The sequence below is a fragment of the Crocodylus siamensis genome, chromosome 2, assembly GCF_052110815.1.
Source record: "Crocodylus siamensis isolate JL-2025a chromosome 2, ASM5211081v1, whole genome shotgun sequence".
NCBI lineage: Eukaryota > Metazoa > Chordata > Crocodylia > Crocodylidae > Crocodylus > Crocodylus siamensis.
The window spans coordinates 151723304-151742554 of record NC_143396.1 but is presented as its reverse complement, the minus strand read 5'-3'; the positions used below and the strand labels follow the sequence as shown (position 1 = coordinate 151742554).

At 44.8% G+C, this 19251-nt stretch overlaps 1 protein-coding gene across 8 annotated transcripts in view; it reads right to left on the bottom strand.

The window, feature by feature from the left end:
- Positions 1-19251, bottom strand: part of BMPR1B (bone morphogenetic protein receptor type 1B) — a 495158-nt gene that overhangs the window by 271666 nt on the left and 204241 nt on the right. The window contains exon 4 of one of the 8 annotated variants that reach the window (XM_090037100.1): positions 18524-18631. The exons of the other annotated variants lie outside the window; for them this stretch is intronic. The gene's annotated coding sequence lies outside the window, so the exon portion shown is untranslated. The remainder of the gene's footprint in view (positions 1-18523; positions 18632-19251) is intronic. 8 annotated transcript variants of the gene reach the window in all.

Genomic DNA, 19251 nt, shown 5'->3' with positions numbered 1-19251 from the left:
TATAACAATCTTACACTGATAAGCTGTTTTTCATTCTGAAGGATATTCATATTCTCCATAACATACTCAGACACACACTGTATCCAGGAATCATTTCACTGACCTCCAAAGTACAGCCACCTTTAGGACACAGCACAGCAACTATTCAACAGTGTGCTGTAATGCTTACTTTTAGCATTTGGGCAAAAATAGCATCCACCTAGAAAAGCAACACCATGTTCCAGCAAATACGTTGTAAACACTTCTTCACATTATTTTTCTCCCTCTCTATGCTCTGCTTTTCCAACACCTCCTTTCCTGTTAGTGTTTCCTTTTCACAAAAGCTCCGGTTTTCTCCCTAAATATTTCTAGGCCAAAAATAGCCCACACAAGTTACTGTCTTTCTTTGATTTTGCACCACGCAATTGTTCATCACTTCTCACAAGAAGAACTCAAGTTAAAGTAACTAAAACAACTGCCACACTAGCAGCATTTACTTATTTGTTGTTTTCCACAATAGTGTCACCACAGCCTCAGAGATGTGTGCTATCCTAAAGTAAATTATACAAATGAGGATCATGCTTAGGAGGCTTTGGTTTATCTATTTTTTACTGTTTAACACAATTCATCTTTTTACTTCATAATTAAGTAAAACACCAATACTTCCAATTGCATTAAATTGTAGTCTGGCCAGAAAACAAAATACATTTTGGTTATATTTATTTTATGCAGGTTAATTGCTTATAACCATATAATAAATTAGGAAATTGTTTTAGAATCCAGACATTTTGTCACTGGTAAAGGATGAGTGCACTCAGTATGAGTGAATGATGCCACTTATCTAGAGATACTCAAACCTCCCACAGGTAGCTCATTTTATTTCTGACTTTTGACTTCCCCAGACAGCTGCATGCCTGCCCTCCCAGCTGGATGAATACTGCTGGACAGCTACAGTACTCAGCTGTAGGGAAAAATCAGGAGTAATGATATGCAGTGAATGGGGTTCATTTGAAACAGACTAAATATTTGGGTTAGAGTCAAATTCCTTCTAAAACACATATTGCCAGCATATGTACTGACAGTCAGAAGATGGTTTAATTGGTGGGAAAGCATAAAATAAAGCAGTAATTAAAAGTTCAGTTTCTGGAAAAGTTAACTCCTTAGGGCCTTGCCACTTCTTAAATAGATTTATTTGATTGATTTCTTGTTCCACTCCTCTACTAATTGCTATTGAAATATTTTTGGTCACAGGATTCTGGCATAAACTTAAATGCATATGTATGGTAACAAATAACTCATTCTTTTTCCTCCATCCATACTCTTCCCACTTGTCCTCCTGTTCTATAACCTCAAAATTCAATTATTTAATAATTAACATAGTACAGTCAACAGTGATTGAGACAACTAAGTTCAGGATTTGTAGCTCCTGAGGCAGATGTCATTCCTGCTGAAACTAAAGAAGCTACATTGCTGATGATAATTCGAGTTGATCTGAGTTAACATTCATTTAACAAAGAGCAGAATATGGCCTCAGAACTGAGTCCTAATTTTAACTCTCATGATGATTCCTCCTTTGGCCTTGGAGCCACTCTGTGTAACAAAAGAATATAAACTTAATTTACAAGAATGTTGGGAGGGTTAAGCTACTATAGTTACCCAAATCCAAGATGATTTCAAATTGAAAACAACCCTACCAATAATTAGATTCTGGACATGGAAAATTTTCAGGGCAAGCAGTTGCAGGGGGCCAGGTGAGGGGGCAGGCAGTGGGAGAGTCAAGTGGCCTGGCCTCTGCCACTTGCCCACAGTCCCGCCACCCCACCACCAGCCTTCCCCAGTGCCTGTGTGCCCCAAGCCTTCCCCCTGGGGTGTCTGTAACCCATGTTGCTTGCCGCCCACTGTCTGCTCTCCGACCAGCATCTTTCCCCCTGCTGTCTCTCCCTCCACTTGCACCCCTCCCACCTATTCCCTCAGTGCCTGCCCCCCATGCCTACACTCCCTCTCCCCATGGTGCCTGCATCACCTGGCTCATGCCTTTACTTGCACCCTCACCCCTCTGCCCTACTGCTTACCTTTCCTTTGCAGCTCCAGCAGGGGCCCTCCTTCAGCCTGACACAGAGTACAGAGTACATGCTGCCCCCATGCCATCCTGGCCATGCAGTAGCTGTTGAGAAGATAGCAGCTTCACCTTCTCAACTTCTCCCCTGACTTGTACTTGAATCTAAGATGAGGGGGGGCCCCCGTTCAATACGGGGGAAAACTCATTTTCAATTTGAGTAAATACAGTAACTAGAAATTTTAAAAAATCATTATCTAAGAGGTTTTGGGGGGAAAATACATTGTCACCCACTTTCAATTATAATACTATTTAACATTTTTTTCCTTCAGGAATAATTCCAGTAGGGTTTAAACTATGATGCTGTCAGGCCAAGCTTCTCTTGGTCTGCTATCAAGTAAACCAGTACAGCCTGTTCCATGGCTGGGTTATCAGCAACTACATTGGTAGTCCCACCTAAGCTAGCCTGGGTGAGGAGGGTGTGAGGGCACCCAGCAGGACTAAAAAATGACCTGTCGAAGGAGCTTCTTGTGAGCCAACAGCCATCTATACCTGGAGAGATGGATGCCACCACTTTGCCACCTAAAGAATCACCAATGATGCAAAACAACTCACCTAATTTCATACCAGATGAGTCGAGGCCCAGGTCTACAACTACCACATCCAAACACAGGGAGAAATGGAGGAGGGTTGTTACAGCATCTACAGTGCCCCAACAGTCGCACTGGCCTCAGGACTGACTTGAGTTAGACTATGATACTTCCACATAGAAAAATAATTTCTGATCTAAAGAGCACTATTTTAATTCATTCAGTCAGTCAATGCACATTGTACAATCAGTCATACAATAGGGGAAAATGAAGGATCTATTGTATTCCAGGTCTGGTGCTGGCAACAATTAAATAGGCTCTAATCCTCTTTTAATTAATAAATGAATACTACTTATTCATCAAGGACACATACATGCTATACTAATTCCTTAAAGACTTCTGTTATTGTGAATTATTTTTAATTAATACTTAGAGATATTTAAATAGGTTGCTTAGCAAAACTGAACACAATTCATATAAAGGAGCTCTTTTAATTTAGAAAGACTGCTACAGACTACACGCACAGAAGTTCACTGAATTGCTCAACAGACTCTAAAGCTAGAGTATCAATCATTCTAGGAAAAACACAATGCACTTATGTAGTATTTGTTTACTGATCTATCTCCTTGACTTGTCTTTACGCTACCACTGCCTATAAGATTATCAAGTCTTCGATTTTAACTATATATTTGCATATTTTATCTTGGATTTGGTGCAGAGTTCTGTTATTAATCAATCATAATTATAATTCCAATTCCAAGATATAGCAAGATAAAAGATTCTTTGAATTTATGGCTGTAGTTCTTGCTACATATTTGATTTATGTATCTAGACTTAGACTATCTAGATCTGAATAGCAAGATTCTTTGGGCAGAAGTGAATGAAATTATTGCAGATACAATTAGCAAAAAGAAGCAACAAAGAAGTTCGAAGCATATGTAGCAAATGCATGCATTTCAGAGGCAGCACCATAATACAGCTGATTTTTAGTGTCAGCCCTGAGATCACACCAGAGCAAGTTTAAGGCTCTAGTGCAGTTTGATTAAAAAGAGAGAAGCAAGATAAAAACTATTTTAAGAAATGGAGGGAGAAATTTTAAATGCATATATAGCCATTCTTTAGTTGACCAAGAAACATCATTTGTTCAGAGCCGAGCAGAAAAATTTCAACAATTATTCACAGTCTCAGGCTCCTTTTCTGTCACTCTTCTCCACATGCCTTTTGGAAAGTGTTAATATTTAATGATAAAAATCCCTTGTATCACAGTACTATATTATTTAAAATGAAACTTAAAAGTTTGAGGAACCACTGGTTATTTCCTTGAAAAAGCAGTCTTGTTTAAAACTTCCCTGGTCTATACCTAAATTGGTTCCAAATCTTAGATCTGCTGGCTGGTAGCTAAAAAGAAAACAAAAAAAGGAAAGTCTGTTCTAAACTGTGTTCCATGCAGTTGAAAACTGATTTTATGACTACACAGCAAGGGTGCACACTATGGGGCCAAAAGGCCAATTATGGACACAGGTTTGTAAAATTCAGCATCAGCCACTCCTCTCCCTGTAACTATATAACTAATTAAAAGCTGATTAACTGCATGTTATTGCTTCTTAACACTAGCAAGCAAGCAAATTATATTTTCAGGTATTCAGGAATCCATTAGCATAGGAAAATGTGGTTGTGTGGCTTTCTTATGATAAAAATATGTAAACGTAAATGGAAGTCAGGGCCTCAGTCCAAGTCCCGTATTTTGAGTTTTTATAGAATCAGGCCCCGTTTGTGACCCTCCACTTGCCAGACACCTTAGGGTCCTATTACACATTATACTTGGCACTTGTTATATTTAGACCATAATAAGCATTAATATGACTTAGAAAGTTTTCTAAGTAGTTGCATGTTAATTATTACTATAAACGAAATATAAATTGTAGTAATGCAATCTAAATACTGTACTACAGATGATTTTTGGTCTCAGTCCTGAGATCACACCAGAGATGGCTCAAGGCTCTGGTGCAGTGTGGGGGGGTGCAGTGTGGGGGCTGGGAGCGACACCAGTACAGCACAGGAGCTGGGCCCAGCCCCCTTCACCACACCAGAGCCTAAAACCAGCCCCATGCAGGGCAGGGGCATGGTGCTAGTGTCATTCTCAGCTCCTGCACCACACTGGAACTTTGAACTAGCTCCCATTTGGTGCAGGATCTGGATACCATTTGTTTTTTTGCATCAGCATGGTCTACAAGACTGGGTCCACTAATAGACATGTGCAACAGGATCAGACTAATCTAATCTTATGTTTACAGATACAGTATAATATCACCATCTGCAGGAGTCAGGAAAGAATTTCTCTGTTTTACACAGCACTGATCCATTCTAAGACTTCCTTTAAACTAGCAGATATTGGCCAATGTTGTACTTTTGAGACAATCCACATACAGACTGAATAAACAAACTAAACTCTATGTAGATTTGCATCATTTCATTGCTTGCTATTTTTTAAAAATAATATAATCTACTGATTTAGTTAGTTTTATTTTGCTGCCCAACAACACAGTATGTGATCACCTCCCATTCAAATCAATAGCACCATTTCTGGAAGAATTTATGCAATGTGGCCATGTATGTGATCATCTGCATATTTACAAACACTATGCATATTTATTTCTCTTATTAAAGAAAGTACTTGAATAAATTCTCCCTCCATATCACAGGTTTGAAAATGTGCTGCCCCAGGTTAGGGTGAGTTTTGAATTAGTCTACCTGCATCGCTTTTAGGTATGTTTCACAGGGATCCTGGTTTTCTTTGTTTAAAAAAAAAAAAAGAATCACAAAAAATATTCTCTGATTAAAACCCCCAAAATCCATCACTCCCTACCCACAGCCCCACAACCCCTGCTGGTGTCCCTCACTCCCGAGGGAGACCCCAGCTACCAGGGCTACAGCCCCCTGTCCTCCTCAGCAGTGCCCAAGCTCCAGGGGCTGCCCATGGGAGGCAGCAGCTGTTGCGGAGCAGAGCATGAAGCTCAGCTCCTTCCTCCTCACACGTGGCACAGCCAGAGCAGAGCCAATGCAGGGGCTGGGGGGAAGCTGTGTACTGCAGGCTCAGGCTACCCACCCTGCTGCCTTCCCCCTGGGGCCTCCGCAGCCCAGTGAGCGAAACCCTGCATGGCAGTGCAGAGCAGTGTTGGAAATCTTGACTCCAATGCCATGAGCCCCATGCTGCCAAGTTGAGTAGGATTGCCAACTCTCCCAGATTGGCCAGGAGTCTATCAGAATCAGCATCTATCTCCTGGTGACTATTGAAAGCAAATAGGTTGAACAGTGCAATTAATGACTAGAGGTGCACCAATACATCAGTCCCATAATGATCGGCATTGATATAAGGAAAATTGACATTATCGGCAACCAGCTTTTTTTGGCTGATACAGCCAATCATGTCACCGTTAAATGCCCCATGCATGCGTGCAACTGCAGCACAGCACATAGGCAGCCAGGAACGCAGCCCAACAGTGTGAAGAGCAACTGGATCTAGCTGGTAAGTCTGTTGTGAGGGAAGGGGCATGGGGGGAACAGATAAAGGCCCCAGGGTTGAGGGAGGGAGTGGGGCTGGGGCAGGTGCTGCATAGCCAGGGCAGGGCATGGGATGGAGCCGCAAATGGCTCATCCAGGGTGCGAGGCAAGGGGGTGGCAGCTCCTGCTGATGCACACACCCGGGGGGGGGGGGGGGGGGGGGGGGGTCAGGGAGCAAGTGTCCCTGGATCTCTGCATGAGGTGAAAGCAGGCTGCCGCTGTGGGCTGGGGGCAGCACTGAGCCCTTACCAGTGGGGTGTTGGGTTGGGGCTGCACTCATGGTAGGGAGCAGTGGCCCTGGGAGGCGGGCTATGGTAAATTTTGGGGTGGCTACAGCCCCCCCATAGACTTCCTCCCAGTGCTACTATCACCTGCCTCAAGCCCAGCCCAGCCCAGCCCCCCACCAGGAAGAGCTTGGCACCACCCCAGCCCATAGTGGAAGCCCACCCTCACCCTGCATGCAGATCCAGGGGCACATGCCCCCCATGCCCTTCCAGGGGGCACGTAGCAGCAGGAGCCACCCCCACCCCCTCACTTCTGCCCCTTGGACAAGCTACTCGCGACTCCATCCTGCACTCTGCCCCAGCCCCACTCCCTCTCTCACTACAGAGGCCTTGATCTACCCCCCCATGCCCTTTCCCTCCCCCTTCTCTCCTTCCCCCACTTACTAGCCAGATGCTTCTCTCCAAGCTTCCCAGCTGCATATCGGTAATCAGATTGATATCAGCCAATATGGCTTGTTAAAAATCAGCCATCAGTATCAGCCCAAATCCATATTATTGCATCCCTATTAATAACATTACATCATGTTGGGAAAAATCTATCCTGGAATAGCTTCAGTCAGAATTGGCAATCCTAATGGTGAGGCACACCCTGACCCCACAGCAGCAGCAGCAGCAGCGGTAAAGAATTGTGCCTCCTGCTGCTACCAGGCAGTGGATACAGGGTGGGGAGGAGGGGAACCAGCTCACATGCTGTGAACCTGGTGGCCTTCTCCACCTGGCCTCTCTCTGACCTGCCACACCAGGTCCCATCCACTGGGCCACGGAGGCCCAAAGGGGAGGGCAGCAGGGCAAGGACCTGCACCCGCCCTGCATTCAAACCTGTGGGGCACATGCCCCCCCAGGAGTGTGTAGTGGCAGGGAGCAAGGCCCTATCCCACCCCCCTAGAAGAGCTGCCCTCAGTTCTGTCCCACTTCTCACTCAGGCCCTGCAGCCACACATTCTGGCCTGGATCCCTGTTCATGACAGTGTCTGTATGAGATTCTGGGTAAAGCTGATCGCTAATAAAGGGTGTCATGCCACAGCAGATGGCAAGCTGACTTTACGCCTCAAGTTAATGTCTTCTTTGTTTCTCATGCAGCATTTGAGAGTAACACTCACTAATATTAATTCAAAGCACAACATATATACTGTAATGTTTACTAAATGACAAATCACTTGTTTTTTAAATTATACATCTTGAAGCTATTCAGAGAATATTCTTAACCCAGAGAAGCTTTTGAATGTACTAGTAGAGCAGGAAATATTATCTAGATTTCTGGACTCCCAAATTCTAATGGAATTTTACACCCAATGAAACCATTCTACTAATGTTTCTCAATATTTTTTGTGCATGCCCCAGGGCCTCTTTACTTTATTCCCTCTCAAAAAATTCTGGACCTCTCCATTTCTACACCCCTTTCTTCCACAGTACGTGAAACGATGAGCAGACCACAGTCCTGGAATCCTAAAATAATAGCCAGTGCCAACTTTTTAGGTCAATCTGCGATATGCTGACCCTTCCAACTCTGCCTACACCCACTTTTTACTACGGGAGAAGAAAGGCAAGGCTGAAACTAGACAGATGGGTCTTTGCTTACTTATTGATGAATGGAAGGAGACAGAGCAGCAACCCAGTTTCCCTTAACCCAGAGGCCGCACAGCCTGCTTACATGCATCGCTAAACCGAGGCCCAAACGGGCACTGGTAAGTGCAGTGCTGTAGATTCCCCAAAGGGAAAATCTTTAAGGAACCAAAAAAATGCCAGGATTCTTTCTATGCTGTCCTTAATTACACAATTAGGTTTTGTTAAATAACATTCTTATAATAATGGTTCTGACATCAGATGCATTAGGTTATCACTCATTCCAGTTTAACTGGAAATAGATTTTACCACACTTGCTTACAGTGATTAAGTGACCAACTCCATGGGTAGAACTTCTGAAGCCAGTACGTGACTACTGAGATGCCATTTATTGTGCTATGAAGATCTGTAGAGTCAAATTCTACCAGCCCAAGAGTGGGAGATGCACATGTATATTCAATATTATAATACGGCCTTTCCTTATCTTCTAGATTCTAAGAAAAACAATCTTCAGCAGAAGAGAGAAAAAATGAGACTTTAACTACACTGAACAAGTGTGTTCAAAGTAGAGCCTACCTCAAAAGGAAGCAATGAACTTCAAAAAGAGTATAAAAGGTTTGATTTACTTTTTATCAACATAATGCAACATTATTTTCTATCTTCATAATGTGGCCAGAAGGTAATCTAAGCAATAAAGCATCTGCCTGACTTTCCAGAGAGCCTGAAACAAGAGCTCAGAAGTACAAGATGCCTCATTTATTCCATTGGGAGCCCTAATGCAGACACTAATCACAATACCCTAAATGCCAAAATTAAGTTTCACTGCTCACGAAGTCATGAAAAAAAGAACAGAAATAAACTATGACAATCTATATAATCAACTCTGAATGGCTGCTTGTTTTTGGGAAAAACTTTAAGAACATATAGCGATGCTGAAGACGACATGAATGGTTTCATTTTCCCGTTCAACTTTAAAGGGCTCAGCTTTCAAAATGTTGCAAAATGCTGCCTTAGTAGACTTCACCCAAGCCACAGAAGGAGGCGTCAATAAATAAATATATAAACAAAACACAAAACACACAGTACCTCAAAGATGACTTCCCATATTCAGTTACTTAACTCAGGGGTTTTCAACCTTTTTTGGTTGGTGTACCCCCTGCAGGCAATGGAGAAGCAGGGAGTCCCCCAACCAGTCAACAAGCGGGGGGGCAGGGGCAGAAGTGCCAAAAGCAAAACCAGAGGTGCCCCTGCTTCTCCATGCTGCTGCTCCATACCCCATGGGGCCTTCCCAGGTACAACTGGGTGACAACCCCTGACTTAACTCATTGCCATTAATTACATGTGGAATGAGGAATTTCTCCATACGGCAGAAGTAGTAGAATTTGACCAACAGTTAAGTTTGATGATCTTTGCTTAGGAAAGACTCAGGATTAGCTCGATGTTTGGAGTGTTACATTTAAGCTAAGTACAGAGAGTTAAAAAGTGCAAGGCTGAATCAATTCAATTTTCCCACGTTAGTGTAAGCTGTGTAGACTGAACTATTAAGCAAGTGAAGACGTTAATTTTGATTCTGGAAAAGCAGGCGCATGCCTGCAGTGGTTCAGGCCAGAAGCTGGAGACTGCTCAAGCATGATTCTCTGCTCGGCTGGAGTAGACAGTTTGGGCCAAGGCTAGCCTGCCCACCCTTCAAGGTGGGTCCCGGTTGGGGAGGTGCAAAGCATCTCAGGATCCTGGGGGACTGTGCGTTAACTTGAATCTGGAGGGGATCTGGTAAAGAAGTTCAATAAACAATTTAACCTACATCAGTTAAATCCAGTACTACATCCATCCAGGTTTATCTTCAACCAGTTTTGCGTATTTTGAAAGAGGTTTATGTGCACTGAACTTCAGTTGTGTTACAGATTTGAACCAGTTTCCAATCACTTACAGTGGCTTATGTGTAATTTCTGCCCCTATCCTTCATGTACATTAATTTGCAGCTCTTATAAGATATATAGTAAGGTGCATTAGATTCTTTAGAATACCTTATTGAGACTTTTTTTTGCACTCCTTACATATTAAAACGATTCCTTTGCCTTTATTAAAGAAGCCAGACTGAACTAATTTAATTCCATTTACCCAAGTGACCCTAGCAAACCCTGGCCTCTGATTTTATCCTTTTTAAGATAGTCTTTTAAGATAATCCTCTTTAACATAACCATTTTACCCTCTTTAACATAACCTTTTAAGTCAAGCCAAAATGAGGAAGCAGCATATTCTGTCCTTGGATGCATCTGAATTTGGCTCCTTCACTGCAGTATTATAGACATGTAAGCATAATAAAGCAGAATTTGGCTTTATAAATACAGGATAAAGCCAAGGGTGGAGTTTAGGAGAAGCTGATGGAAAGGAACTGATATACTGATATAAAGATTCCACTTCACCTCTAATGACTCGGGTTTTTCCCCCAACATTACTCAACTCAAGGGCTCAGCTTCTTATCATCACTACAGTGCAAGGTATTAACATCATTCATAATTAATGCACTTGAGTAGGCAAAAAAAACAAATCAGTCTACATTGCAAGTTAAAATTTAAAAGTCAGATAGGCTAGAAGACCTTCTCTGAGTTCCCTCCAAGTGTGCCTCACAAAACCTTAAACAAATGCAAAACTCTGGAGCTCTTGGTTCAGAGATGATACCTTTTATTAGACCAACTGAAAAAAATCAGAAAAAAATTATCTTTTCACAAAATCTTAGCTCACTGTACACAAGAAGTTAACTTACTGCAGTGTACTTTACATGATATCTTTGTACCTGTCCCTGGGGTAGGCAACCTTTTCCGGCTGTGGGCCGGAATGAACCACCCTAGGTCAGAGGCAGGCAAGCAGGTGCTAGGACACTGCCACCACCTGTCTCCACAGATGCCATGGGAAAAGCACCTGCAACTGGCAGTTCTTCCCATGGAGGCAATAGGCAGAACGTCCACAGTGACATCTGTCCCCAGGACAGAACAGGGAGAGTGCCTGCAGAGGTGTCACCTACCACCTGAATGTTGGTGAACCATCAGGCCCGTGGGTTGGATCTAAAGGTTCCACAAGCCATAGGTTACCAACCCCTGTCCTAGCCTTTTACAGTCAGCAACTCAGCTTTCTTTTCATTTAAGAACAGAAATGAATGCACTGACCTCTCCCCTACATGTTTTCATCTTGCTGAGACTGGGGATATAAATACCAACTTAAAAAGTATCCATTTAACCTGTTATAGTTATAATGGTTAAACAATTAATCGATATGGCAACCCCCGGCCTGGCCCACATAAGGCTGCTCTGGCCTGACCTGCAGGGTACCCCTTACCAGTCCAGCACCAGCAGTGTGCTTCCAGCCTGCCCAAGGCGCAGTAGGGCCTCCTTGGGGCCCCAGCTCCCTAGGGCTGTGCCTCAAGACAAACCGGGCAGGTGGGTGGGTCCTCTCAGAGCCTGGTTCTAGGCCCAGGCGCAGACAGGACAGCAGACAGAGCACACTGGGAGCTGAGCCACAGGCCCAAGAGAGTTTACCCATGCCCCTTTGCCTCCACCTTGCCCCTGCCAGTCTGCTGTAGGTCTGGCTGAGGGGTGCATGCAGGTGCTGCCAGCAGCAGCAGCTGCAGCAACATAAGGTGCTGCATGCAACCAAGCACAGGGATAGAGACAAGTGCTCGGGAACTGGGCTTCAGCCCACAGCTCTATAAAGACAGACTGGGAGGGGTGCTGAGGCCTGAGGCGGTGCCTGCCCAGACTTGACCATTGGCAACTGGTAAGGGGGGAGTGGGGGGTGGGGTACATACACCCCCCCCCCCCGAGATTGGTCCCCAATTTGGTATCATTCTAGATGGGGCAGTTTTTGTGCCACGCAGGCTGGCAGTGTATTGGGGGGGGGGCACTAAGGCACTACACAGAAGTATAGAAGTGGATATGGGGCTTTTGGCCTACCCACAAACTGTGTCCCCCCCCCCCAGACTCAGGAGGAACCAGTCACCCCTAATAGGTACTAGTCATGTCTCCCCCTCCTCCCTACGTCCCTCCTGCCCTGCAGTCTCCCAGTTCCTGCTGGGGCACTGCATGGCTTCCCTTTCGCCTCTTCTCTCCAGACTGCACCCTGCCCTGCACTAAATAATAACTGGTAAGTTAGAACTGGTTATCACTGGGCGCATTGATTAAGGGTTTTCAACTTTTTTTTAAGGAATGTACCCCTTCTGGCTACACTTCTGATGGAGCTGGGATAGCGGGGTGGGGCTGGCAGCAGCAGGACACAGAGCAAGGGGGGATTTCACAAGGCAGTGGTGGTGGTATGGGGTGGTGGATGGCGGTGGCAGCCTTGTGTGACCTCCCCCTCCTCCCCATGTCCGACTGGCCGAGCAGCACCTGTGCAGCTCACAAAAGGGAGCTGCTGTCTTCGCTCCCCACCCTGGGCCTGCTCCTGGGATGCAGTGGCATGGGGTGGTAGGTGGTGGCACTCCATCTCCTCCTGCCCGCAAGTACCCCCTAGCGCCTTCCACATACCCTCAGCTGACCCCTGTATTAAATGATTACTCATTTAACCATTCACATCCCTAGCTGAGAATATACCTGGGTTACTTTCTTGGTACTCTATTTATGTAGGCTATATGATTTTCTTCTACTCTATTTGCAGCTCTAACAGAGTCATCCTCAGTCACAGCTATTCACTTACTTTTCATTTTACTTTTCCATTTTCTTGTGGCCTCATACAACGGTTTCCATAGTGGGCCAACAAACTTGCCCTCACTACCTATCTTTGCTTCTTTTCACTTTGGCTCCCAGATATGTTTCCATGATTCTACTTCAAACAAAAGTGAAGACAAAAGTGAAGAGAAAATGAAGCATTGCTGGCTTCATTTTGCAAAAAATCCATTCTGTTGTCTCTTCAGTTGTGCATAGTTTCACCAAATTAAAGTAAAGCACAGCTGATACTAAGAATCCTCTGGAAATCACTGAAGCCAACAAGTATCAAGTCAGGGAGGATTTCTGAAAAACATGATTCTCTGGGGGAATTGAGCAAGGAAAACATCACTTTACTTCTCCTTGCAAAAGTCTCCTATCTCAGAAAGGGTTAGGCAGCTTTAAATTTACATAACTGCTAGCCCTAAGCCAATATCAAAGACAGATCCTCTCATGCCCGGCTCTCACCACCAAGGGCCGCTGGAAAATCCTAGTATTTTTCCTGAAGGTTGATTAGCTTCCCACCTGCGTTCTGATCTATGGGCAGTTAGCTTTGATTTTTGGCTAGGAGGTGTAGTCCTTTGGCTATGAGGTTTCAAATAACGCTTCCAGGTCCTACATGGAGAAGTGCAATAGGTTAAAAGAAGAGAATTCAAAATTGAAACAACAAAATTTGGGGATTTCAGAAAAGAACACAAGACAGTTAAGGAAGGAAGGAAGACTGTAGACAACAGTAAAGCATTTACAGGAAAGAAAAAAATGGAGGTGAAGCCAGGAAGGGAGGGGAGCCAGATCTAAAAAAAGCAGGAGAGCAGTAAGTGAAAACATTATAAAAATGTTTGATTGGCACCATGTGAACAATAAAATACAGCGCACAGCTTTTCATTCTTTGCATTTCAGTGAGGCTGCCTCCGGGTAGGATAGCAGCACTAGTATCTTTCACCCTGGCTATTAGGCACTGGGTACATTTTTCAGTCCCTGGTCTCAACCTAACAGAGTTCCCTGTTCCAACGTCTCAGCAACACACAACAGCTCATTCTCACCTCGTTCTGCAATATGCTGAGAGAACGTTTTGTTCTCTTGTTCCAGCAGCTTCAAAGACTGAACTATTTCAAGATTCTACTATAGCCTTAACTTCACTCCACAGTCTCTTTAGCAAGAGACTACCACTGAAAAAGAATAGAGGGAGCCAGAAGATGTGTCAGCAGGCTTGCTGTTAGATATAATTCTTTTAATATAATATAAAAATAGTTTCTCCACAAGACCAGTTGTCACCAAGAAGTGTCCAAATGGAGTTATGATACCTGGGCCCCACCTGTGACAGGAAGAAATAATCCCACAGCACATACTAACTGTGCTTTTTATTAAGCCAATAAATGTGATTTCACAAGAGAACTTGGAGATATTATCTCCTGCCTGCCACCACCATGGACAAGGCCCAAGTAGACATGTTCTGCATCAGGGATTTACTAGGTTTGGGTGAGATGAAAAGGACAACTTTGTGCAAGTACTCCCCTGCTACCACTATAGCATGTTACAGAAGTGCCTCTGCAAAACATTAAGTCTAAGGATCCACAGGTTATGCTCCACACCAAAGGTCTTCTGGACAAGTAACATGGCAGAGAGGGATGCAGCATAAAGCAGAGTGCCATTGTTTCTATACAGTTCGTTCATGCACTGCCCCTTGTGCAACCTGTTTTCTAGTTGTGCAGCCCACTTCAGAAGTGCAGCCACTTCACTGTGTTTAGGACCGTCAGTGCTGACAAGTACTTGGCCCACAGTATGCAGTTATTGAAATCTATGACAGTGGTTCCCAAACCCTTCCTCAGCACGACCCCATGTATTGCCCCATTTTCTAAGCATGATCCCATCTCCTCAGCATGGCCCCTCACTCCCAACTCACAGATACCCACCCCCACATCCCCATCCACTGATGTTGCAACCCCATCTGCTGGAGTCGCAGCCCACAGTTTCAGAACTGCTGATCTATGAACTCTCCACAAACGTCTCCTGCAGTGGACAGCTTTCTTATCCACTGTTTGATAGTCAACCTGTACAAAATCTCTTAGTCCCTGAAAGTCATTCAATAAACTGTTTTCTTTCAGTCTGTAGTAATAAAACTATACAACACTATAAACATTTTTCCACATTTGACTCCAAATATTTCACTCTCAGTTTGGTAACACTATTTTTTTTGTTTTTAAATTACAGCAGATCCCTTCAGACCTCAGGATGGCAAATATTTTTGTCCTCTGTTTAACACTATTGCACACATTTCTAAAAACTATGCACCAGACTCATAAACATATATTCGACCACAACTATCCAGTTAGAGCTGAACACGTAACAGATGAAGTACGTAAGAAAATAAAGAAATGCCCACAAAACAATTTCCTTTTGTGTATCCATCCCAACACATAGGCTACCACATAAATAAGATTAGCATTAACAGGAGGCATGCACCCAAATCTCTCAAGTAATAAGAGAAAACCAGATCCCACAAAGGAAAACGCTTCTTTTCATGTAAAGTTCAATTTAAACTTACTAAAAGTGTTTAGAGAACTGAAAAAAGTCAGTGTGTTTGGTCCTTCAAGCTGAAGGATTCACTTTTGGGACTCTACAGACACATATTCCTTCTAAAACAAATACTAATCGCTCAGTCATCCTGACCTTGCAAAAAGCACATTTGCACCCTGACAAATTGTACCACCATATAAAATGTTTAGTAGGGCTGTGTGCAATTTTGCCATCCATTTCGTTCTGATGCTGTTTCGACTCATTTCAAGCTCAAAACAGCGAAATCAAAACAAAATGGAGGGCTTCGAACAGCCTCAAAATGAAACAAGGGCAGTCAAAACATTTCAAAAGTTTAGAAACATTTCGAGCTTCAAAGCTCAAGCTGGGCTTGCCTGTAGGGAAACAGAAGGTAAGGAGAGCGAGGGGGAAGAGGAGGGAAGGGGGGGAAGGACTGCTCTCATACTGACTGTGTAGCTGGCTAGTGACTGTGACCCTTCTCTGAGGCCCCTTCCAATCCCAGTTCTCTGGCGGAGGGATGGAAAAACAGCACAAAACGCAGCATTGTTTGAACTGGCCTGCTTTCTGCCTTGGGATCCGACAGTTACTGAGCTATCTTCCAACAGCTCAGGAGCATTAGACAATGAAGGATACTACTAGCATTGATCTGAATGATTTGCTACTTGCTAGCCTAGCCTAGCAAGAGGGATTCCAGAATATCTTTTTCTTTCTTCTAGATGCTTTTATTTTATTATTATATTCATTGATTTATTCTTTTCAATTCTGTAATTATTTTGGATAGGATATTACACTACAGAATTTAATTTATATAGGAAGGGAGATGCATTTATATTTTATTTCTATACATTTATACCTTGCGGCATAGAAGACTACACACCTTAGAGAATTTGTACAGGAACGCAGATACATTTATACCTTGCAGCATAAAAAAACTACACACCTTAGAGAATTTATATATAAACATGGATACATTTACATATTTGTACAAAAGCAAGACACCATGAAACACAGTATGAAGTGTGGTGGAAAGGCAGCTGACAAGCCTTCAGGGAGGGGTGGAAGAGGGGGTAGAGGGAGAGGTGTAAGTTCCCCCCCTCTACCAAACAGAGATGCAGCTTTTTTCCTCCAACTAGCAGGGATCCCCTCCAAGAGCATCAGCCATAACCCCCTGCACCACCACCATGACAACAAGCAGCAGCACCAGCATGACAGTTTCCTCCACCCGTATTTCACTTCCCATGCTGAGCCTTCCAGTGCCAGAGGAAAAGCTGGAGCTGGAGCTGAGTGCCATAGGAAGGGAAACTCTGGGGAAGGAGGGTGAATCAGCTGAGTTTGTGCTGCACACCCCTCAAGTTTCCCCTAGGGCCAGGTCTCCTTCTCCAGAAGGCACTTCAAAAGTTGCTGAGGTAGAGGTTGCGGAGGCAAGTGGCTCAGCTGAGTCTAGTCCTCATGTTGCTGCGCCTCTGCCTGCTGAGGAGGAGAAAAGTGCAGCATCCACACATGCACCCGCACCCCAGAAGTGAGCGGGTAGTGTGGTCTGGGATCATTTTGAGTTGGCAAATGATCCCACGTACGCCATCTGCCTGCACTGTCAAGCCAAAACCAGCTGGGGCAAGGGAACAAAACACATGAGCAAGCACCAGGAGGATGCTAATGCATCTCCACAGGCACCACCCTCTTGTCCTTGCTCCTCCTCAGCCTGGTACCAGTGGGAGCATGCCCAAAGGGAAGTCCCCCTCTCACTCCAAAGCCCCCATCCCCTCAACGCAGAGGCAGGCCACCCTGGAAGAGTGGGAGAAACGTGGACAGAAAAGGGGGCATGTTGCAAGGGCGAGCAAGATCATCCAGAGCAAGGGAGATACTTGCTGTTGATGGCCAGCCCTTCTCCTTAGTTCAGCGGCCAGGGTTCAGGTGGCTCATGGTCCCATCCTACCAAGTGCCCGTAAGTACCACCTTCAGCAAGATGGCAGTACCTTCCCTGTATGAGACATTCAGAGAGTACTTGAGGGCTGAGCTGTGCGAGGCAGGTCCACAGGTAGCTTTATACTTCACCTCGAACATCTACACCAGCCAGGGTGGAGATCATCCCTACATGTCCTTCACAGGGCACTGGTATGACCAGTCAGGCTGTTGGTGAGGCTCTCCTTCAAGCAAAGGTGATGGATGAGTCGCACATGGCAACAGAGATCATAGGGGCCATGAAATGCTTGGTGCAGGGGTGGCTTATTGGGGAGGATGAGCTCATCCACAGGTTCATGGTCACTGACAATGAGGCCAATATGGTCGAGGGAGTCTGTGATGCCAACTTTGCTGGCATCCGCTGTGTGGCATGTAAGTTCCACCTCATTGTCAGGGATGCCTTGGAGGGGGACACGGCTGCCGGTGATGGCGCCAGCACCACCAGCAAGCTCATTTCCAAATGCAGGAAGGTGGCAGGTACTTCCACCGGAGCATGAAGGGGGGCAAGATGCTGCAAGATAAGCAAGCAGAGCTGAATGTCCCACAGCACAAAATCATGCAGGATGTGAAGACTCAGTGGAACTCCACATACTTGATACTTGAAAGGCTGGTGGAGCAACAGAAGGCATCCATGAGATGGCCTTGCTAGGGGAGATTGGGATCAGCAGCCCCCTTACCAGAGCTGAGTGGGATTGTAAATTCCCTTTCAGGATCAGGCCTAAGAGACTGAAGACAGGGTGTTTTTTTGTGAGGAATGTGCCCCCACAGGTACCTGGGTATTTTTGTATTTGATAGATTCTGGTGTGCAGTTTGTGGGGGTACTGGAGATTGTTGGCAGGTTTTGTTTTCAGCTGTAGGGAGTTGGCTTCAGTTCTGTGATGAGGTTAGGTTAGCAAGGTTCAGAACCATTTTTCAGAGCCAGGCCTATGAACTTTACTTCATCAGCCTCCTATGTACAGAAACTCATGGACTCAATATAGACATTCAATTTATGACACACTATAACCTGCTGGACATATGACCTCCCCGGTACCTCTCCACTTTTACCTGCACTGCTACACCCCCTTCCCACCCTCCCCAGCCTGTCCCTCACTCCCTGACACCTCCATTTCCATTTTCACTGACTGGCTTTCTTGCCTGCATTGCATGCCAGGCTCTGACTTTACTATTCCTTCCATCCAGTAACAGCACACGCACAGACCAACTGCAGGTGCTTCCTCAGCTTGACAAAGGGTTTTTCAACCTGAAAGCTTGTTAAGATAATTTCTGTAACTAACTATTCAGTTGATCTGTTAAAACATACCAAATTAGATTGAGCCAAAGAAAAGAACCTTGTCTGCCTTGGCACATCTAAGTTCCAGAGCTCGGGCTGGCAGGGAGAGTTCTCTGGCCACTGCTGGAGAAGAAGCTCCTGCAAAAAAGGAGAGACAGGCTCTAGTCTGTGGCAGTTTGGCTGCCTGAAATACTGCTGGTGCTACTGTGCTGGTGCTCACTAAGTAATTTGATTACCTGTTGCTATTTGAAGTGGTGGACCGGACTGAGGCTGTGAGGGAGGAGGAATCCTCACTGGAGCAAACTACCATGTCATGTAGAGGCCCCACCGCCAGTGAGGGGGCACCTTAACATACACACACACAGTGTCACCCATGTCACTAGTTTTGCTTGTCTGCAGCCTGAGCCGCAGTTTCTCCAGAAACCCCTGCACCTATCTCCTTGAAACTTGGCAGGCCTCATGGCCTCAGAAGAGGCTACCATCCTGCAAGTTCCATCTTAATCATGCAAGAAATGACAAAGTAACAGGCAGTTACATGATTCCTCATTATAGCTTACGAGCAAAACGTCAAAACAGCATCAAGTCAGCAAAACAGTTTCGATGAAACAAAACGGAACAGCTTTTTCAAAATGAAACAAAACTCAAAATGAAACACCGTTCTGTGTCAAAACGGAAGTCGAAATGGAATGGTGCTGTTTTGCACAGCCCTAATGTTTACCAACACTGCATGCCCATCAACTCTTGGCCTTTTGCTTTCT